General features: G+C 40.2%; 1 pseudogene across 1 annotated transcript; it reads left to right on the top strand.

Moving 5' to 3' along the window:
• Nucleotides 1-6,344: 6,344 nt before the first annotated feature.
• LOC143604528 (bifunctional pinoresinol-lariciresinol reductase 2 pseudogene) lies at nt 6,345-7,849 on the top strand (annotated as a pseudogene). The gene is made up of 2 exons (XR_013148317.1): nt 6,345-6,879; nt 7,596-7,849. The product of XR_013148317.1 is annotated as a bifunctional pinoresinol-lariciresinol reductase 2 pseudogene (transcript).
• Nucleotides 7,850-23,737: the final 15,888 nt, after the last annotated feature.

Raw genomic sequence — 23,737 nt, forward strand, 5'->3', positions numbered from 1 at the left:
AAGGGGATGATGTGTTGGTGGATTACCCACACACGCAGTTTGTTCTCGGGACACTCAAGCACGACCGGTACATCAGCTCCGATTGATGACGCCTAAGCCGAATACCATCATAAGCCTCAGTTTAATGGAGGAAGTTGGCGCGACCAGAAGGATGTTAGAGTATGTCGGGACGGACATGCCGTGGATGAGGATGTTTACAATGAACTACCCCGCACACCGGGAGCTTACCCTAGAGGTTTACTCAACATTCCGTTTCAGGTGTTTTACTTTTTACTTACTTTGTCAAACTTTGTTTACCGCCTACACATTACTTTAATATATTCATAAGAAATTGTTTATTTTATTTCAGTCCACGGGAGGCGGGGAGGCCAGAGGTGCAGATGAGAGATCAGGCCCTAGAGGGTCGTGCTTGAGAGGTTGCCTTCAAGATGTTTGGGGTGGACCGGTACTTTTCATTGGAGGAGTTCGCCGTGGCGATCGACTTTTACACCTAGGAGGAGGTCCGGCAACCGATCTACACCGCGAGCGTCCACGAGGCCCCCGGGAGATTATTTGCGCGTTTGGTGGCGCGCGATTGCAAGTCATCCTTTCCCATCCGGTAACCAAGAAAAAGCCTCCTGCATCATTGATCCATTGTACAGGTACGTTAACCTACGTTACTTTACATTACGTTACATTGTAATATATTACGTTACATTATATTATATTTACCTTATATTATATTTCGTTGTGTAGGTACCTACACAGGCTGATAGCCTCGTCAGTACAAGGTCGATATCAGGGTGGTGACCACTGCAAACTCTCAGACTTGTTTTTTTTTTTGTTTTTTTTGTGGTGCCTTCTGACGGGGATCCATTGCAACCTCGCCCATGGCTTCGCCGACTACATCGCCACATACCAGCACAGGCAGGGACGAGGATCGTTGCTCGGTGGTCCCTACGTGGCGCGCATCGCGCATCATTTGGGATTCAAACACATCTAGCTACTCTTACGATCCCGACAGTATCCCCTCGCGAGCTCGGCCGTACTAGCGCCCGTCAAATTCTATTGGCTCACCAACAACAATCTTTATGTCCTTGTTCCATAAGGGTACCAGAGGTCACCTGCCAAACATATATTTTTCAGGCATCACCTGTAAACGAATTTATTACCAGCATTAATTTGATGAGGTTTGGTGTGACTTTTATCTTGGGGGGGGGGGGGGAGAGTCATCCTGATGTGTATGCATAACTTCAATTGATCAGTTTGCATTTTTGGTTGTTCACTTGCCAGCCTATTTCAGTTAAATAGATGATGCGTATTGTTCTCAAGTTTAAGGAGCCCGACGGGAGAAGAGTAGACCGTCTCGTTACGGACTTCAACTCTAAACCTTACATATCGGTGCCACTAGTCGAGCCTCCACCATTGATTGCACCGGAGGTGCACGTCAACAAGAACCACGTAGAGCCATCGGGGGACGAGGACGGAGGGGAGGATGAGGCGGCGGATGAAGCGGAGCAGGTTCAGGTTACTTTTATAACTCGTTTACATGTATTTGTTTCGTCTAAATATTAACGTTTAATTATCATTTTAATGTCAGCCACGGGTGCCGCAGCACGCATCGCGCACCTATCGCGTTGTGCGTTTAGACCACGCCACGAATGCACGCTTACGAAGAGTAGAGGACACGGTGCTACGGATGCAACGTCAAATCGATTGGATGATGGAGAGGGAGGCCAGCCGACAGCGCGGTGAGGATTACACATTACCTCCCCCACGCTTTGACCACGAGGCTAGCACATCAAGGGCCGGCGCCGGCACCTCAACCGACAGGGACGAAGACGGGGACACAGTAGTGTAGATATTGATTTACATTACTTTGTTATTTTCTATCAAACATTAATATTTTGTATGTTAAGAACTTTTATATTTTGTATGACATGGTATTATGCTTTTTAATATTGTAAGGTTACAATTATTAAAATCCAACCAACTAGTAAGATAAACATGATCATAGTATTAGTTTAACAATATAATAAACTTATGAAAATTGAGTTCAAAGAATATGTATATTCCAAACCAAAAGAAAACGCCGAGAACTTGGAATCCAAAACACAAAAAATCAAACGAAAATGAAGATGTAGATTTCATTTAATATTTTTTAAACAAATAGCCAACACCTCATATTATACACTAAAATCACCTTACGACCTCTAACAAAGTGAGAACTACATTATTTCTCAAAAAAACTTAATAACTATAAGACATAAAAATAAAAATCCTATAATTAAAATTTTTAATCTATAAAAGACATAAAAAACTTAATATTTTTAGATAGAAATATAAATATATTATAATAATTAACATAAACATAAAAATCAAAATCCTATAATTAAAATTTTTAATCAAAAATCCTACAAAAATATTTAAATAAAAACATCAAACAACATAGTTTTTAGATAGAAATTTAAATATATTATAATAATTCACAAAATAAAAATCAAAAATCCTAATTAAAATTTGTAATAAAAATTCCTACAAAAATATTTATAAAAGTAACACTAAACTGCCACAGTAAGTCCTTTACGTGGCGGATTATGACACTGATTGATCGATTAGATTGTCGCAGGTTACGTTGACCATCATTCGATTGATTGGGATGGTATACGCCACGGTTAGCACTAACCGCGGCGTCTGCTCCGGTTTTCTAACCACACCGCCGGTGTGGTTAGAAAAACACTTTCTGAAAAACGAGTAATTAATTTATCAATAGAGTACCGGTTAAGTACTAATATTCGTTACAAAAATTCGATCTATTATGGTATTGCTACTGTAATGGTACTAGTAACTAAATACCAGTTAATATCGAATTTCTTGAAATATAGGTAACGTATATCGTACCAAAATTTTCCGTACGGTATGTGTAATGGGTTTGTGCCCTACCCATAAGAAAATTTTTCGATTGGTTCTTGCATTAACTCCACACACATACCAGACTAGCGCATGTTACCATACTCACGCCTCTGCCCTTAATGTCTCATGCATGGCTCAGCCTTAGGGGTTTACCCGCATGATCAATAGTTAGTATCGGTTTTGTAAATGCATTAGAGTTGCGCTCTTTTAACGGAAGTCTTTCAATAAAATATTATTTTCATAGAATATCGGGATTTAAATACTCGTTTGATATTAGAAAATATATAAAAACATAGTGTACATTATTTCAAATTTCAAATATATGAGTCATTAGACAAATGATGACTATATCTTCAATCATATTTTTTTTGAACATCATATCTTCAATCTTTTGTTTTGTCTTTCTTATCTAATGCACGTAACCTTACTGATTTCTTATAAAAACAATTTTGAAAACATACCAGGTATATGCTGATGAATCGTTAACAAACTTTAAAATGTTTTCAAACTTTCATTAAAACACAAATATAGTTATCTATACAGCTCAACAGCACATCTTGTTTATCTCATACATTCGATTGTAGATAACTCGACTCGACACTCGTGCTTATGTTACGATACCGTATATTAATGTTGCCCCCACCATCCTTTTTAATTATTTCCCTCTTTTATTACACGGTTACCATCAACATTTAGTTAAAAGATCATACATCTTTGTCACTAAAATAAACGAGTGATTTTAAAAAAAAATTATCTTTTGTTTCAAAATAAAAGACAAAATTCCCACCTAATCGTCTTTGTTGAATCTATGCTTCTTGTCTGAAAGTCATAGGCCGGTTACCAACTTTTGATGCCTTGGTAAAAAGAAATATCCCAGTCAATTCAAAAATGTGTCCGTTTTGTGGCGATATTGAGGAATCAGTGGAGCATAGATTTATCTCATGTGGCCTAGCACAGTCTTTGTGGAGTGTGATTTCCAAATGGTGTAAGGTCCCCCCCTTTTATATTGTTTAGTTTTCGAGACTTGTTGGAAGTTCATGAATTTTTGAATTTGGTGCTTGTGGAAAAAAAGGAATGCTCTTATTCACGACGGGGTGCTGATAACCATCTCTGGTCTAGTTGAGGAAATAAAGGTTATGGGTTATCTTTGGATTAAAAATAGGGGGAAGATGAGAGACCTCACTTGAAAAAATTGGTGTTGCTTCAATGTGTAATTGTTTGTTTTGTGTGGTCCTTTAGGTCTTGCAGGTGTTGATGTCGGTGTATATTCATTCCTAGCTTCTTGCTAGCTTATTATAATATATTTTGTTAGATCGTTTAAAAAAAAAAAGTCATAGGCCGTCATAGTCTGATACGTGAGAGTTTTATGAAGTTGAGGGCATTTAATTGATAACGTGGCACTACCTGCAAATGTGTTGTCAATGCTCATTAGTCATTCCCAATTAATATTTATCTGTTACCTATCTCTAACATTTATATATAATAATTTATTTAGCATACATATATTTTTTAAGACAAATTACAACAGATATTGTCATTTATGTTTGTAACAAATTGCATCCATTGTTCTTTATCTTTAAAGTTGATATGTTTTATCCTTTATGTTCTCAAATGTCACACCGTTTGTCCTTTAACGCTGACTCAGTTAGTTTTTCTTGTTAAGTCACATCATTAGCTTTGCACATGAGGGTAAATCAGTCAATTTACCTGTTTATTTAAAAAAACCTTTTAAGAGTTAAACTAAAAGAAGTATAATTATACAAAATCCCTATACCCATTTATTCTCTCACCACCACACACCTTTCCTCCTCCTCCTCCTCCTCCTCCTTAAACAACACAAACATTAATCTGCTACAAAAAAGAAAACAAAAATGATGATAAAAGAACCAAAATGCTCCCACGTAGGTGAGGATGAGAAAACCCCTAATATCATTCTGCTCAAAAACCCTAATGTTTCAAATAACTTCTGAACAAAGATGGTGATGGCTATGGCATCACATTAGGGGATAGATCATAGATTCGAGCTTCATACGTTTCGGAGGAGTGGTTCAGATCTGATATCTCTCTACATGTTTGTGTGAAGAACTAGCGCCAAAAAGAGCAAAAATCGGACATGAATCGGACTAATCGAAGGTGAGAGAAGATGTGGCGGCACCCTGAACGGGACAAATCTACCTCAATTCTGACAATTATTTTTCCGGCGACATCGAGTGTTCAGATGGTTTATAGGTGGTGGTGGTGGTGGTCGATGGTGTTTAGGTTGTGTACACACTCAAATCGTGAACGGAAGATCAAAGAATACGAAGTGTTGGTGTAGGTTAGTGGTTGATTAATTAGTTCATCACCTGGTGGTGCTCCGACGGATGAGAGAGAGAGAGAGAGAGAGAGAGAGAGAGAGAGAGAGACAGACAGAGAGTTTTTATTATATATTGTTAGTTTTAATTATTATATTGCCTTTTTTAAAATAAACATGTAAATTGACTGATTTACCCTCATGTGCAAAGCACATGATGTGACTTAACAAGAAAAACTAATTGGGTTAGGGCTAAAGGACAAATGGTGTGACATTTGATAACATAAAGGTAAAACATATCAATTTTAAAGATGAAGGACAATGAGTGAAATTTGATACAAATATAAAGGACAATATTTGAATTTCTGTCTATTTTCTAACAACATCGTTCGTTTAGGAAAAAAAAAACCCAGCCTGTATATTGGCGGTAAATTCTACTTATCCCAATCTATGTCCAAACAATTTGATCTATTTTTAATCCCAATCTCAGTGAATTATTATGCTTATTATTGTTTTAGACAATTATATATACATACATGTATATTTAGGCATGAATTTTTGACGGGTGTTATAAGTAGATTTTTCTTTATGGCTAAAATGGGTACCGAGTAAAGTAAACGTTTTTATATGGAGTTTGTTATTGGACCGGATTATATAGAGGTATTCCTTTGGGAAATGATAAGTGTGCCTTTTGTGAAACTAGTTTGGAGACTTCAATTCGTCTAATGAAGCTTTGTAAGACGGCTCGATGAATTTAGTCGGTAATCCATGATTGGGTCCACTTACCCAAACTGTTATACTTCGACTATGTGAAGGAGTTGTTGGAGTACCCTAGTAAACATAAGAGTAACTCAAGAATGTCAAGCAGTTCAAGCAATTTTTATAATTACATGTTGAATGATTTGAAAGGCAAGGAAGGACCATATTTTCAACAACAAACCTTTCTCAGTTACTAACATAGAAGCAAATATTCTACCTTGGATTGGAATAAATGGTGTCGTTTTAATTTTATTTATTTCCCATTGTGTGTGTTAAGTTGCTAGCTTTCTGTAAGTCTTCCAGTTTTTTTTTCTTTTAATAAACACCTAGCAAGAAGGTATAGAAACGGAAAACACCAAACATAACGTGACTGATGACACCTACAGAACACTAGGACAAACAAAACTACAAAACACCAATAAAAGTTTTTTTTTTCTTCAAACATTATCTTTTCATAATAATTTATTATTTATTCATTGTTCAATAAAAACATAAATAATAAGTCCAAACATACCAAATGAATAATGATGACTTTGAAACCTTTACCAATTAAACACTACATCTATATAAAATTTGTAACATAACATCCATCAACAGAAATGGAGACAAAGAGCAAAGTTTTGATCGTTGGTGCAACTGGGCACTTGGGGAAGAGGCTTGTGAGAGCCAGTTTAGATCAAGGCCATGAGTCATACGTTCTCCAGCGACCCGAAATCGGTGTCGACATCGAAAAGGTTCAGAGGCTACTTTCTTTCAAGAAACAAGGAGCTCATCTTGTCACTGGCTCGTTTAACGATCATAAGAGTCTTGTAGAGGCCGTGAAGAAAGTAGATGTTGTGATAAGTATAGTATCTGGTGAACTTCATCCCACTAGCCATAAACTACTACTTCAGCTTAAACTTGTTGATGCCATTAAAGAAGCTGGAAATGTTAAGGTATATATATATATATGTATGAAATTTTTATATAAATGCTCTCATTTTCATAAGCAGCTGAACACAGATGAACTTAGGGTGTGCACGGTTCGGTTTGTGTCGGTTTTAACCAATAAATATTAAAAGTTTGTTTTTTGATTTTTGAAAACCGTTCGGTTTTTTGATTTTTGGTTTGGGTTTGTTTTTTGTCGGTTTTGCCATTTAAACTTGAAATTTTTGGGCCGAAAAAATTGGCCCAAGAAAATGAACTTGGGCATAAATTTTGTTGTTAGTTAATAACTAATTAAGTATTATGCATTTGGGTTAAAATTTATAATTTATTAAATTCGTATAAATGACTTAAAAGTAATAATGCAAAATAAAAATCTATCAATTTGCTTTGGTGTTTTTGCCTTGCTATTAGAGCTTAAAACTTTGGGTAAAAAAAAATGGTCAAACATGATGAATTTGGGCCTAAATCATTTTGTTAGTCAATAATGGTTATTATACATTTAGACTAAAATATTTTTGAGTTACATATTTACCAAAATTCTTATAAATTACTAAAAACAAAAAATGAAAAGCTATAAACTTGGTTCGGTCATTATTACATGCAAAATCAAAACCGAGTCGTAAGTTCGGTTTTACAAAAATGTAAAACCAAACCATCAGTTTTTGTGTTTTATTTTGGTTTCATGCACACCCCTAGATGAACTAAACCAATCACATACTTTTAGCGGTTTTTGCCCTAGGAGTTTGGTACGGATCCATCCAGAATGGCGGACGCAAAGGAACCTGGACGAGTGACCTTCGACGATAAAATGGTGGTTCGAAAAGCCATTGAAGACGCTGGGATCCCGTTCACATACGTATCCGCAAATTGCTTTGCCGGGGCATCTTTGTTGGAGGGTTGTGTCAAATTGGTCACATTCTTCCTTCCAGAGATTCGGTTGTCTTGTTCGGAGACGGCAATCAGAAATGTAAGTCGTGACAGTTCATCCATATTTGACCATTATTATTAATGTATGCATAATGTTGAATAACCATTAGGGTGTGTAGTGGGCGGGAATAAGGGGTGAAGAGGGGCGATTTTTTGGAGGAACACCGCCCCCCCACCCCCCACCCCCCGGCGATAATTGGGCGAAAAGGGGCGGGGGCAGGATATATTTGTCGCCCGGTTGAAGAAAAAAATAATAATAATATATTAAAACGACCATTGTGAAACGGTCAAATTTAAAAAATAAAAATAAAAATAAACAATATATATATTGAAGAAACACTAACCGGACCCCGGGCAGATTACCTCAGCTTCCTTCCATTCGATGTTTCCCACAAGGGTAAACTTTGACACCTCATCCAGCTCTCGCCCTTTTGTTGGCGGAAGGGATAACACGCACCCTTCAAGCCGAAAACACCGGTGGACGCCACTCACCAAAAGCGTCACGGAGATATTTGCCACCGAAAAACTGCCATGGCCAAAAGCTCCAATGATCCGACAACGACCTAATGCGGATCAGAGCAAATTCTGTGACTTCCACGCGACAAAGGGTCACAGTACAGAGGAGTGTACATCCTTGAAGGATGTTGTTGAAACATTCGTCAAGGATGGAAGACTTGCACACCTTGTGGCATCAATCAAGAATGGAGGAAGGAATGATAACCGGTATAAAAGCAATGGACGAAAGCCCGTTGACATCAGCATCCACATGGTTCATGGCAACATCAGAGGAAGAAAAAGACGAACGACAGAACCATGCGAATGGAAGGAAGCTGAGGTACGCTTCCCGCGAGTGCCAGGAGGACCCAGCAAGGAAGGCCCCATCGTCATCAAAAGCCAGCTGGGGCATTACATAACTTCCCGCACTCTTGCGGACAACGGCGCCTCGTCAACGGTTATGTACAGGCAGTTCTTCGACAAGCTAGACGACGAAGACAAAGAACGCCTGAAACAGTTTACGCCTCAATGGAAGGGTTCGACGGCAGCACAAACACCCCCCTGGGTATCCTATCTTTCCCCGTCATTCTCACGGACGGGAAATACTCCCGCACAGAAGACGTGGACTTCGTTGTAATGAGGAAGCCACATCACACATACGACATTCTCTTCGGGAGAGACGGGATGGCAAGATTCAACGCCGTGGTATCTTCAGTCCACGGCATGATGGGATGGCCAACTGCTCAAGGTGTAGCGATGATCACCGGTATCCCCCAGGTATGCATCGCATCCGTCTCATCTAAACCCAAACCAAAGATGGCTAAACCAACCATTACCGAACCAGAAAAATGGGCCCTCAATGGCAGATACCCTGACCAGGCTGTTACAATTGGCCCAACAATCGCTGATCCTACGCGCACCTTACTCTAACGCTTATTACAAAGAAACGCTGACATCTTCGCGTGGACACCAGCTGACATGACTGGTGTACCTCGAAGTAAAGCAGAGCATAAGCTCAAGTGTGACCAGGCTTTTACGCCAGTCATACAAAAGCGCAGAGTAATGGGGGCGGAACAGGCAAACGCGTGTAGAACCCAGTCAAGGAACTCCTTGACGCGGGCATCGTACGCGTTAGTAGATATCAAACATGGGTTGCAAATCCCGTTATGGTACCGATGGCTAACAAACAATGGCGCATGTGTATAGATTTCAAAGATTTAAACAAAGCATGCCCCAAAGATTGTTACCCGTTACCCGAAATTGACCTCAAAGTGGATTCATTAGCACCGTTTCGCCTTAAATGCTTCCTTGACGCATATAAGGGGTACCATCAAATCCACATGGCTGTAGATGATCAGGACAAAACCGCATTTCGGACGCCCGATGGCACATTTTGTTATCAAATGATGCCATTCGGACTTAAGAATGCAGGGTCCACATACCAACGCCTGATGGACAAAGAGTTTCATGCCCAAATTGGGAGAAACTTGGAAGTCTACATGGATGATTTGGTCATCAAAAGCCCCTGAGCCAGAAGCGATGTTGAAAGACATCGAAGAAACTTTCAACACGCTCAGAAAGATAAACATGAAGCTCAACCCGAGCAAGTGTTCCTTTGGGATGGAAGAAGGGAAGTTTTTGGGAGTCATTGTTACTAAAGATGGCTTCAGAGCGAACCCTGAAAAGGTCGAAACCATTATCAAAATGGAATCACCTACTACCATCAAGCAAGCTTAGACACTGAATGGACGCCTAGTTGCACTTAACCGCTTTTTGTCAAACCATGCGGATAGGTCGTTCCCATTCGTGTCAACATTGAGAAACTGTTTAAAGAAAACGCACTTCCGCTGGACACCAGAAGCGGAAGCAGCTTTTCAGGAAATTCGGTCATGCTTGATCGAACTCCCAACGCTCACAGCACCAGAAGCAGGGGAGGAATTAATCATATACCTTTCTGCCACAGATAGAGCAACCGGGGCAGTCCTGCTAGTAGAGCGGAAAGGTATCCAGATGCCTATTTACTATGTTAGCCGTGTCCTAACAGACGTAGAAACCCGGTACTCCACCTTGGAAAAATTAGTCTTAGCACTTGTACAAGCTTCACGCAGACTGAGACGATATTTCCAGGGTCACCCAATCACCATTCTCACCAACTTCAAACTCGCAAACGTTCTAGGCAAACCCGAATTATCGGGACGTCTAGCCAAATGGGCAATTGAGTTGGGGGAATATGCGATAAAGTACAAGCCAAGACCAGCTATGAAAGGCCAGGTCCTGGCCAACTTTATTGCAGAAGTCCCCGCTTCGCGGGAGAAAGAGTGCCAGGAGGAGGCTCAACCCTCCCCAGCACAGGACATCAATGATGTCTGGCGACTCTACACCGATGGAGCAGCCAGCAACGAGGGTTCAGGCGCAGGGTTGAAATTAACCAACCCAGCAGGCCAAGAATACACTTACGCTATTCGACTGGACTTTCCAAGTACGAATAACGAAGCCGAGTACGAAGCATTCTTGGCAGGGCTGAGAATTGCGCGTAAAATGGGAGTGAAAAACTTGGAAGCCCACGTAGATTCCATGTTAGTAGCCAATCAGATAAACGGAACGTACACGGCCGTGAACGACACAATGGCCCTGTACCTTGCACAAGCAAAAACCCTTATGCGCGATTTTAATGATTGTAAAGTCATACACGTCAAGCGTAGCGAAAACAAATCTGCGGATGCGTTAAGCAAGCTTGCATCATTAGCCTTCACCCATTTGGGAAAGGACATCCGCATTGAACTCCTTGAAGCACCATCAGTCCCGCACAAGGAAATTTGTGTCATCCAAACCGGTAAAGAAACGTGGATGACACCAATAATAAATTACCTTGCAGCGGGTATACTACCAGAGTAAAAAACACAGGCATGAAAAATACGTTGTAAAGCATTAAACTATCAACTAAACGATGACATCCTTTACAGACGTAACTTTCTTGGCCCACTCTTAAGATGCGTGGACAACCAGGATGCCGACTACCTCCTAAGGGAAGTACACGAAGGCATCTGTGGAGTACACGCAGGTCCACGCGCTGTTGTAGCTAAGCTAAACAACGCGGGATACTTTTGGCCGGGGATGCATACGGATGCACTGGCATACATCAGAAAGTGTAGGTCTTGCCAGCTCTACGCACCCAACACGCATCGCCCGAAGAATGAACTTGTTCCAGTCACCTCTTCATGGCCATTTCAGAAGTGGGCCATCGATGTGACAGGCCCATTTCCTACAGCAGCAGGAAACGTTCAGTTCCTAGTGGTAGCCGTCGACTACTTCACCAAGTGGATAAAAGCAAAACCCTTAGCCTAAACAACCGCAAAACATATTAAAAAATTTATTTGGGAATTTATTATTTGTCGTTTTGGACTTCCACAGACTTTGGTGAGCGATAACGGCACCAACTTTGCTGACAAGAAGCTACAAAAGTGGCTAGAAGAACTCCAAATCACCCACACCTTTACCTCAGTGGCACACCCGCAAGGTAACGGTGAGGTGGAAAGAGCAAATAAAAGCATCGTCGAAGGCATAAAGAAAAGACTCCTGGAACACAGATCCGGCTGGGTAGACGAAGTTCCACACGTCCTTTGGGTAAACAGAACGCTGAAAAAGGCCAGTACGGGAGAAACCCCGTTCAGCCTCACTTATGGCACTGAAGCCATGGTCCCAGTCGAAATTGGTTTGCTCTCACCAAGGGTCTTAATTCAGCCAGAAGACAATGATGCGGAAAGACGGTTAGACCTTATGCTAACCGAGGAACGCAGAGACTTAGCCGCAGCCCGTGAAGAAAACTACAAGCGACAAATGCAAAAGTACTACAACACGCGGGTAAAACTCTGCAACTTCAGTGTAGGAGACTACATATTGCGTAACAACGAGGCTTCAAACCAAGAGCGCCCAGGAAAACTGGCACCGGTCTGGGAAAGACCATACATTATCAAAGAAGTTTTGGGAAAAGGCGCATACCGGCTCGAAAGGCTCGATGGCACTCCTATCCCAAGAACATGGAACGGAGCTCAATTACGCAAATGTTACATGTAGATCAATTCCAAATTTGTAAAGGCCTAGAGCCACTTCTAATGGAAATGATTCTCCTTTGACATTGTGTTGATAGCCTTACCTTTATACTTATGAACTTCCCACGCTGCTATGCCGGTATTCACCACATAAATATGGGAAGAAGTAAGTCGTTGCGTGTGGAAGGCGGCAAAACCCGCATAAACACATAAAACGGTAAAAATTTCTAAGGAAAACCTTCACGCAGGTCAGCTATAGGTGAAGTTTGGTCATCCCAATAAATGAAAGTGACGGTCCTACCCGCACAATCATGATAAAGGAAACTGAATATTGACCTATTGGCAACCGCGCGTCGAAAGGTTAACCTATTCAAAACACTTAGAAAATTTCAAAGGAAAGGATGAGGAAAACTTCCACGCATGTCAGATATAGGTAAAGTTTAGCCATCCTACTAAGTGCAAGTGACGGTCTTACCCGCACAATCACGAAAGAGGAAGCAAAACTTTAACTTATTATCTGCCACGTTGAAAAGTTAACTTATCTAAGTACTAAAGAAATTGCTAAGTTAAATCAAAATATGCGTGAAATAAGCAAGGCAGGGTATTAGCAAATAATCTTTATTCCATCAAAATTCAAATATTATAAAGATTGCTGGGTACATACCCGCATACAAAAGAAGCTATACAAAAATAAAAATCTACTCTAATGATGGAAAGGGATCTAAAGGATCAAGCTTCAGGACCACTTCCACTTGGACCCGCACCATCAGTAGAGTGTGGCGGTTCAAGGAAAGCTTTAAGGATAGCTAGCCCATCATCAGCAGCAGCAATCTCGTTCACCTTCTCCACCACCGGATGCGGGAAGGCAGCATACTGATCCACTGCTTGGTCATACGCAGCTTCAGTATCCACATTGTAAAGAGGGAAGTTGGAAGGCGGGATGCCTTGTTCAACAAACCCTAGACCAAGCAGGAAGCCAGCCTTTTCCCCATCCTCATGAGAAGCGTTGAGGGCTGCGCTCATCGCATCGTCATATGATGTGCTCGTGAACACCCGATGCACAACCTACAAAACAGAAGTTTGTCAAAAACTCAAAAGGAAAAGCGTAAAGAAGTTAGAAGTTAGGAAGCTGTGCATACCTGCGACAACGCTTCTCGAATAAGCCATTCCTTGGCAACCAGAGCCTCCTGGAGGGCAGCTTGAGCTTCATTACGGGCGCGTTCGGCTTCGTTCTTTGTGAGGTTGGCAAGCAACACATCTTTGGCTGCAGCCTCTTCGACGCCCTTTAGCTTACGCTCAGTGTGGTCAAGCACCCCCCTCTGGTCCAAGATCTCTTGGAGCTTCTTGGCATCTTCCATGGCCAAGGCATCATGAGCCTGCTGGAGCCTCTCTAATTTGGCTTTAAGTTCCTCATTTTCGATGCGTAGAGGCTCAGCAGCAGCTTCAGCCTTGGTGGCCCTCTCGGTTGCGTTCCATGCAGTTTCCTTGGCCAGCCGAAGCTGTTCGTTAACAGCTTGGGCAGCCTTGGAACGGGCCTCCAGATGAGCCTGAACGTCAACCTCAAGGGCCTTGAAGGCCTTCTCCTTTTCCGCAGCAACGGCGGCAAGCTTCGCGTTCTCCTCCCGGATAGCCCGCGCCTGAGCTACTTCAAGGCTACGCGCCGTCTTCAACTTGTCGTTTTCACGACAAAGTAGCTCGACGCGCGGCTGCATCCGGGCGAGAAGGATTCGGAGCTCGTTGGACAGCCTACCTTCCTGGTAGCTGGCCATGGCCTCCCCCAGCGCACCGCTTGGGGCGGCGTGACACGCCCATTCGACGCAGTCCTCAGCAGTCCGGAGGGTCGTTCCCCGGCGGATCTTCCACCGAGGAGCGTACACCTCATTGGAATCACGAACTGCAATAAAACAAAAAACAGTTAAGAGAAAGAAATGATGAAAGGGATATAGGCCAAAATAACCCTACGCACCTGTAGGGTCGACAACAGGCCGATAGCCACCAAACCCATCACCTGAACCTAAGGGATATCCATCCAAAAGGTCAAGGAGACGGGAAGGAGGCAAGGATTGGCTAGACGCCCCAACCCCAAACGTACCTGAAGGACTGGCCGTAGTCGCAGGCGCCGGAGGAGACACGGTGGAGGCTGCCGCGGTGGAAACCAACGGAGGTGAACTCACCGGAGGTGAACTCACAACCGTGGCCGCGGCTGCGGAAGAACCCGCAAGAGAAATCACCGCCGGCTCAGTAACGAATTCGGTGAAAATGGCACTGACAGCCGGCGGGGATAAGGTTACAGCTGGAACAGTTGGCTCAACGGGATGAGCAACTGAACCAGTACTACAAGCAGGCGTAGCCGCCAGGGTCATCGCCTCGGGCAGGTTGACCAAACCTACCTTCATGGGTCCAGAACCGCTCCTCCCCGCATCGCTTTGGAATGCAGTTGCATCCACGCCTGCATGAAGACAAGACATTAAAAACATTGCCAGAAAGATATGAAGTTAAAGCTATTTACACTTACGAGTCCTCTTGAGCTTGAAGGTGCGAACAGGCGGGGACGAACCCGATGGAGCCGGCCTCTTCACGCCGGTCACCGTCGTCGTCCGGGGCTGCTCGGAGGTGACAGCCGTCTGAACCTCCGGAACAGTGGTCTCACCACCAGGGTTCCCCGCCACCTCCTCACTTTCGGTCTCTGAGTCTGACCGATTCACCGGATCGGCAGTGGGGGCAACCTTCGCCTTGCCCTTCCCGCCGGCAGCCTTCTTCTTCCTCGCCAAGAAAGGACCATCTGCGGATTCCTCATCAGAAGATGACAAAATTAGAGGAATTCCCGCAGAGGTTTCAGCATTGACAGGGCGAGGGTTAAAAAGTTCTTTACCTGGTCGCCTGGCGCTCAGGATCTCGTGGCCTGGCGGGTAGAACTCCACGAACCGGTCTGCCGTTTGCTCAAGGATGGGCAACTCGTTCTCGTCAAGAGCGCGAGTACCCATCCGAGCGGGACCACCAGCCTCCCGCGGCTGCAGGAGAGACTGCAAGTCGTTTCCCTCTGAAAATAAAGAGATGGTTAGAACAAAAACCCTAACCTAGCAAATAAAATAAAGCATACCGTAAGGGACAGAGTTCAAACCGTATTCGAGGACGATCGACACTTGCGGAGTCTCAGAGCCGGCATCCTTCCATACCCGGCTCATCCCGAGCATCACCATCCCGGACTCCGCAAACCGGTAAACCGGAGTCTGGATCCGGGAAATCTTGGAGAACCATTCCGCCTCCTGGTAGTTGGAGGCGTGAAGGTTGGGGAGTGCTCTCCCGTTCTTGAATGTCATCGCAATAGGGACGACACGGGCAGAGATGTAGAAGAACTCCCGCTTTCAAGACCGAAGACTGCGCTCGGTGGCGCAAATCTTCAGACCCTTGATCCGGTTGACCAGGGTGTACCACCCTTGGATGCACCTCCAGGAGTAGAAGGTCATCAGGCGGTCGACATGGGGCTCTACACCCATAATGAGGCACACCCACTCGAAATGGCGGATCTTCGCGATCGCCATTGGGTGTACCTCCGTCAAGTGTACACCGTGTCTCTCCAGAACACGGTACACAAACTTCGTCAATGGGAACCTCAGATTCCCATAGACGAAGAATGCAGCGTACACCCCTATCTTGCCCTTGGGGGCATCGTACACCGTCTGATAAGGCTCCGGAAACTCAGGCTCGAAAGGCTCGAGCATGAACTTCCGGACGATGTACTGGTAGAGGTCAATAGGAAGAGCGCACTGGCACTCGCCAGCAGTGCTCTTGTCGTCCTTTTCGGCCGTCGACGTCGGGTTCTCGACGAACAACTCAGACTCCTCGACAGTGGCCTCAAAATCACGGGTAGAAGACATGTTTTGGATATACAGAACAACGATTTCAAAAGAATGCTCGACGGAATAGTGAGTATTCACCGGAAATCGTTTAGAAGATGAAGAGAGAAGTGAAAGTGTGGACTAAGGTGCACTCTCTCGCCCTTTATATACTCATCGCAATTAATGCGATGAATTTAATGTGGAAGAGAGAGAAATCGCAGGTGCAATGAAACTATGACACGTGGCAAAGAGCAAGCTGGCAACAGCTGTTGAAAGGACGCGTGCCATTAATTTCGCGGCCACGCGCCCGAAAAATCGCGCCCACTCGCCTGAAAAAGCGCCTGGAATGACCATATACTGTCACGTCGCCATAACTTCCTGCACGTCCTGACACTGTCAGAAGAAACCATCGGACGACGTTTCAACAGTTTAGACTGTTCTTATCCTTTCACCAACTCTTCGAATTTCAAAAAGATTCAAAAGTAAGCGGGAAAATACCCCTTACCTTGGCAACCAAGTAACTATAAGACAGGTGCGAGTACAGTGTCAAGGCAAAACCCTTCACATACTTAGCACCTGCAGGGAATTAAAGGCAGGAATACCTTGGAAGTAAAGTAACTATAAGACGAGTGCGGGTACAGTGTCAAGGCGAAACCCTTCACATACCTAGCACTCCGCAGGGAATTGAAACCAAGAAGGATCTTCTGGGCCATGCTTGCGGAAACGGGAATAACATCCCCGCATAGTGGGAACGTCGAGAACTAGATTGTTTGAAGCTCCAAGATGGAATTGATTGTTTTAACATAATTGATCACTATGTTCAAAACTACCAAAACCTCATGGAGAATCTACACAAGTGGAACTCAACGCTCCTGACTAGTGAGGAGGTTACACACCTACCCGCATCATACCCAAAGATCAAGCAGAAAAGTCGGGAATTTCTGCGTGACATTAGGGAAACCGCGGGAAGAATCCCCACGGACAACCTTAAAACCAAATACTTTTCAAAACCCCTTGATTAAGTCCAAAGCTCACCTCACTTATTAACAATTCATGAGAAGAACATTGGACTGGGGGACTTGAAGAGGTAGGTCCCAGCAGAGCCCAGTTGGACCCGCAAGACTCACCTTGAAGAGGGACGTTTGCGCAAGGACCAACTGGTTCCGCAGGATCCACCATGCTCAGAGATGAAGACCTTACGCGCAGTACGCCAGCTGTTCCCGCAGGGAAAGCCTCCTAACGGTGAAGTATTCCGCCTGTCCCCGCAGCTGCGGATACAAGCCATCAGGGAAGGCTACCCGCACTAATAGCAAGGCTACACGCACAAGGCACTAAATAATTCAGTGTCACCTGAAGGAATGAGCAAGGCGGGAATACTCCCGCCCAAATGAGCCAGTCTGTATGCTTCTGGAAGATCTTTTGTACTATACTTGCCAAGGTATGGACAAAATAGACAAGATCTGACCAAAGCAGCCCATGAACCAATCACAGGGTGACAGCTCACCGACAAACAGTACGAGGAGCATGCTCTAGTACTGTTTGTCACTATTAGCCGCTGCCTACTCACCAACCCTTGTCGTGGCATGCACATAGCCTGCAGTTGGTGGAAAAGGAATAGTACACAGCCGGCCTGGTCACTATCAGCCGCTGCCTACCCACCAACCAGCATGGCACGTGCGTAGCCCATAGTTGGTAGAACAGGAATATTCTACAGCTGGCTGTACCTGCTTGGAAACCTACCTTCGGCTATAAATACTCCAACACCTTGGAACGGTATCATGATCTGGTATTTTTGCCTTCACTAGCTATTTCTCTCAATATACACTTATATTCAGAGCAATCTAGTCTGATTCTCACGCCGGAGGGTGGTCACAAGGAGGAACCCCCCCTTCTCAGTGACGAGCTCACGGTGTCTGTTTTGCAGGTCATCTGAAGAACATCCTTCTTTGCCGGACCTAACCCTAGTGGGAAACATTACTTAACCCCTAGATTATCTGTAATCTGCCCGGGGTAGATTAGTGTTTCTTCACAAACTTACTCATACCATTGAATTTGACCCATGTGGTTTTTTTAAGGATTTCAAGATTGGAAGGACTTTTTCATGCCATAATACATGTATCCATATACTCAATCCAAACATACCTCCTCATCTGTCACGCCACCTCTTTAATCGACCACATATACAACCGCCTCGATTCCTCTAACACTCCAAGTTAGATCTTGTTAGTAGACATTTATATATTTCTTATAATAAAGTTTTAAGTTCTACAACTTGTCATTCTTTTCAACTTTCGAAAAAAGATCTACCGTTTTATGATTCAAATTCCATTACATGGTAAATCCGATACATCTACCAAACTATATCTACTTGTCCTAACTCAATTTAATCGTAAAATCAAGTCTATTCAATGTAATTTTTTTTTGGGGGGGGGGGGTTGATAACAATGACTTCAACACATTCGACAAGCGCTAACTTTCATACTCCCATACGACCTTCATCGCCATACTATCTAACCTATCAAACACCTTGATTTTCATACTCCTACTTTTGACCTTTATCTCCTCTCTCACCCAACTTACGATCATTTAAGAGTTTTCGATGTTACCCAAACACATCTGTTACATAACCTCACAATCTTTACCCCCACCCATGTTGTATGTTTCTCAGCTACCACAACAATTTATGGGGGTAGGGATGCTTAGATCAATCTACTGGCAAAGTCATTCTCTCTCATAATGTCATATTTGACGAGCAATCTTTCCCTTACCGACCCGTAACCCTACATCCTATCATTTTGTCAATGACGACACCAACGACAATCGGACGGTGGGCAACAATATGGGTAGAGTGTATGGCTTCCAAACCACATGACAACACCCATGCCACTCCATGTGGGTGGGGTTCATGGCTTCATTTCATAGCAAATGTTTGCCACTTAAAACTTATTCATTTTTAGCATTTGTTGTACTTAGATAACTAAAAAACAAACAAAAAATTCTAAGGTATTTATGGGTATGTATTGCCAGTAATTTTGTGGTTTTTATGTACTTGAAGATATAAATAAATTGGACGGTATATGGGTAGTACCCATAAGTGTCATTTCCCCTTATCATCAATATATATTTTCTTTGAAGGGTATCTATGTTCTTGCGGTCCCAAAAAAAACCTAATCAATATTTGAATCCAACATCATCTTTTATTGCAACCAATCCATTCTAAATTAAGAAAGGGAATCTAAAAGAAAGTGCCAATCACGATAAAAGAAACCCTTCACATTCTCCTCCACTCGTAATGGCATATGAATAATTTTGGTATTAATCATAAAAAAGCTATATATGTGGAGGAGATTCCTATTCACAAAATCTTAGTTAAAAACGACAAATGCAAATAAAACAAGCATATACAAAGATTGGTGGGAAGTGTATTTTCTTTTCTCGTTTCAAATTCAAGTCAGCAAAATCTAACGAGGTTGGCTTTTAGTTAAAGTAGGATTGTTGAAGAAATATACGTTCAATGTTGAAACAATTTGTAAACAATTTTTTAGTTAGAAATAAATTCGGATAATAGGTGAAAATTGAGATTATTAAAATATAACTAGGTTTAGAGCCTGCCGCGTTGCGGCGGCGGCTTGACGCAAATTTGGTCGGTATCGGTTAAGTACGTCACTACACCTACACTAAATCAAAAAAATTATGTGAACGCCTAAAATAGTGTCAGCACACGTTTAACTTATGATGAAAGCGGCCCATATACGACCGTTATCTGATAGAAAAATAAATTAGTAAACGTATAGCTTATGATACAAAAGATAATATAAGTGAAATGACGTTCATTTGGTCGGAAAATTACAAGCGTTGTGACGAAAATACGGTCGGTATCCATAGGTTCGCCACAACATTGGAACTAAACCCAAAAAATAATGTCGAAAAATTGGCATATTTAAAAAACAAACAAAAAAACACGGACGTTACAGCGAGTCGAGATACATTAGGTTGGTAAAGATTTGGTTCGTTATCATATCAGAAGTAAACATAAAAATAATTTCATTATTCGCTAGGTTTTTTACAATATCACAACTAAATAAACTACAACACGGGTGTTGCGGCGATGAGGCGTTGCATTTTTAGTTGGTGTCACTTAAATTCGTCACAATACCGAAATTAAATCTAAAACTCAATTTCCTCAAATTAAAAACATTTAAAGAAAATCTAAGTTAAAAAACCTTTCAAAAATATAATGACACAACCCACCAAATTTAAAACAATAAATAGTTAAAAAAACTCATGTATACATATAACCACTAAGATTTGGACCTTGGCAACCTTAACCCAAAGAAAGTTAGCAACACACACCTTAGCCAACACACCATCACTAACTAACTTGTGTCAATGATGAAACTAAAATCATAAATACTAAAATAGTTTATTTCTTAAAAGGAGTTGTATACATATAACCACTAAGATTTCATAAATACCAACATTTGATATTTATCTATAGAAAAATTGGATTTTGATAATCTCAACTTTACGCAGTTGGCCGATAATAATCCCAACTTTGAATATAGTTGTCACCGATCCCAACTTTCACACTATTTGTTTTCATTGGACCTCCGTTAAAAAAACTTAACGGCGTTAGGTTTTTTTCAAATTTCAAACTAATATTTTAGGGCTTTTGATCGGAATGAGTATACGATTTGATTGATGTAAAACTTACCTCCAAACAGTGGTCCAACCGACTAAAGGATGCTTCATTTCGGGTGTTTAAACTATTAATTAACAAAAATCAAGTTGTTTGAAGCATTGTTTCGAGTTAAGTTTTACATCAATCGATTTGTATTCTCATTCCGATCAAAAGCCCTAAAACATCAATTTAAAACTTGGAAAAAACTTAACGTCGTTAAATTTTTTTTAACGGTGGTCCAATGAAAACAAATAGCACGAAAGTTGGGATCAGTGACGGCTATTTTCAAAGTTGAGATTATTATCGGCCAACTGCGTAAAGTTAGGATTATTAAAATCCAATTTTCCTTATCTATATATATAATATATAATGAACAAAAATTTTAAAAGAAAAAAAATGTCTCATAGATCCATCTATTATATCTATACTATATAATAAATAAAAGTTACTAAATGCCACATGTCATCATCAAATTCATCCTTACAAAAAATTTCCCTCCTCTCTCTCATATTAAATATCTTTACAATTATCTGTCTTATTAATAATCTTGTATTTCATTTTTTTCTACTTTTTAATCTTTCATTTTCTCATTTTAATAACTATTTGCTATTAATAATTTTATATTTTATTTTTTTACTTTTTACTTTTTTATTTTCTCTTTTTAATAATACTTTCCTGATTTACACAATTAAATACCAACATAAATATATTTTTTTTTGTTTTACATAAATATATTATATTAGTTATTAGTATTATGTTTTTTTAAGTAACCATTTTTCACGTTGATATTGAATAATGATTCTAAAAATTAAGTTTTTAAATATATTATATTAATTAAGGTTTTATAAGAAATGATATTATTAGATGAAGAGGCAAGATTAATTTTAAAATCAAATTTCAATTAACTTTAATTTATTAAATATATATGATTAATTACTAAATTAAAAGTCTTTTTCTTTTAAACTCTTAAAAGACAAATTCACTATTTATGTATTCTTAGTGTTTGTGTTAACTTAAACGAGCAGGTTTCTTTAGCCAGTTTAAATATCAAACATGGTTTAAGTCTTTAAATATCAAACATGGTTTAAGTCAAAACAGTTTATGATTAAAATGAGTTTCGATCCACGGGTTGGTTTAAAAAAGTAGCCATTTACAACTTCTTTTTAGTTAACTATTTAATCAACCAATCATTTATGTTAAGTTCATAATCTTAAAAATCCACAAAAATATAAACACTAGACTATATGTTTTGGTTTTTCAGATGGATAAAATCACTTATCTTTGGAATACACATGTTAGACTTTAGTACACTATCAATCATATGATAAATTAATTTTGTATATTCTTCTATTATTGAAGATTTTAAAATGTAGTTTCTTTAGTGAGTGAGTTATACTTGCACCGAAAATGTGGTCGCTCAAGAAACTTGCAAGCATTCGCTATCCATATTCTATCAGTCATAAAATGATACGTTACAAGAAAGTATTAGTTTCCTGATGTTTTAAATGACCTTAAAATCTAAGGTTGTCAAGTTATAGATTAGTCATAAAAGTCGATGTTGAAGTAATGTTGCTTAAAATATTAACTAGAAAATTGGTACATGCAATGAAACTAAACTATATGTGAAATTACAATAAGATAACCGTGTTATAGAAGCCGAAATCATATCCAAAAGTAATATTGGAACTCACGTTTTCATTCTTAAAAAAACTTATACCTTTAGATAAAATGATTAATTTCAAAGTATGAAATTTTCACTTTATTTTTATTTTGCGTTAAAGGTTAATAAAAGCTAAGGTCAATTATTATAGATGGTTGGTTTGTTTTTTAGACAATTTATTTTAACTCATGATAGTTATGTGTTGCATTATTTAGAGTTATAAACAGAAACAATGTGAAACTACTATGTTTTTATATAGAAAATAAAGTTACAAATAAAACTACAAGTATTGTGTACAAAAATTATTTAGAGATTTATGAATTTATAACAACTTTTTATTTCCATGTTGTGTAATGTGTAATTTATTCTACCATATAATATATCATTATATTTTTTGAATGTATTTTTTTTGTATTTTACATTGTGTTATTATTTAAATAAAATTAGTTATTCTAACATGTGTGCTACACAGGTAACTAACCTAGTATATATCTATAATATATATAAACGAAAACATAAAAATCCTACGTGTCGCGATGTGGTCGCTCCCCCTTTTTTTGGAGTCACCAGATTTGCTTGATTTTTAAATGGAGGCTTCTCATGCATTTGACCCGAATTCATGGGTATGGGTCTTACCAAACCCAGATATTCTTTAAACGGGTTATAACATCTCATTAAATAAAAAATTATTCTCACCAAATTATTTATGTAAAAATCCTATAAAATAGGATATACTAAAAACTAATATCTTATTTATTTTAAAAAATATATATATTATTTAAATTAAAAAACCAATTTTATAGTAAAAAAAATAAACGGGTTTTGGGTCTCATCAAACCATAAGTATATTATTAACTTTTATAAATATATTATTTATAATTAAAATAAACAACTTTATAGTAAAAGAAATAAACGGGTCTTGGGTCTCATCAAAACCATATAACTTTTAAACTAGGTTATAACATCTCATTTATTTGTGAAACAATTTATCATCAAACCATAAGTATATTATTAACTTTCGTACAATAAAAAAAATATAAATTCAAAAAATAAATAAATATTAGAACAAACAATATAAAACAACTCCCGTAATACAGGGGATAAAAACTAGTATATATATATGATTCACAATTTTTCTAACCATGTGTCGTATAGTAGGAAAATATTAGACTCTTCATAATTCAATCATATTGAATTGTCATTCATTTTCACGCT

This window comes from Bidens hawaiensis, unplaced genomic scaffold (assembly GCF_021521415.1).
Source record: "Bidens hawaiensis isolate Kalapana, Puna unplaced genomic scaffold, B.hawaiensis_p1.1 tig00001961_1, whole genome shotgun sequence".
NCBI lineage: Eukaryota > Viridiplantae > Streptophyta > Magnoliopsida > Asterales > Asteraceae > Bidens > Bidens hawaiensis.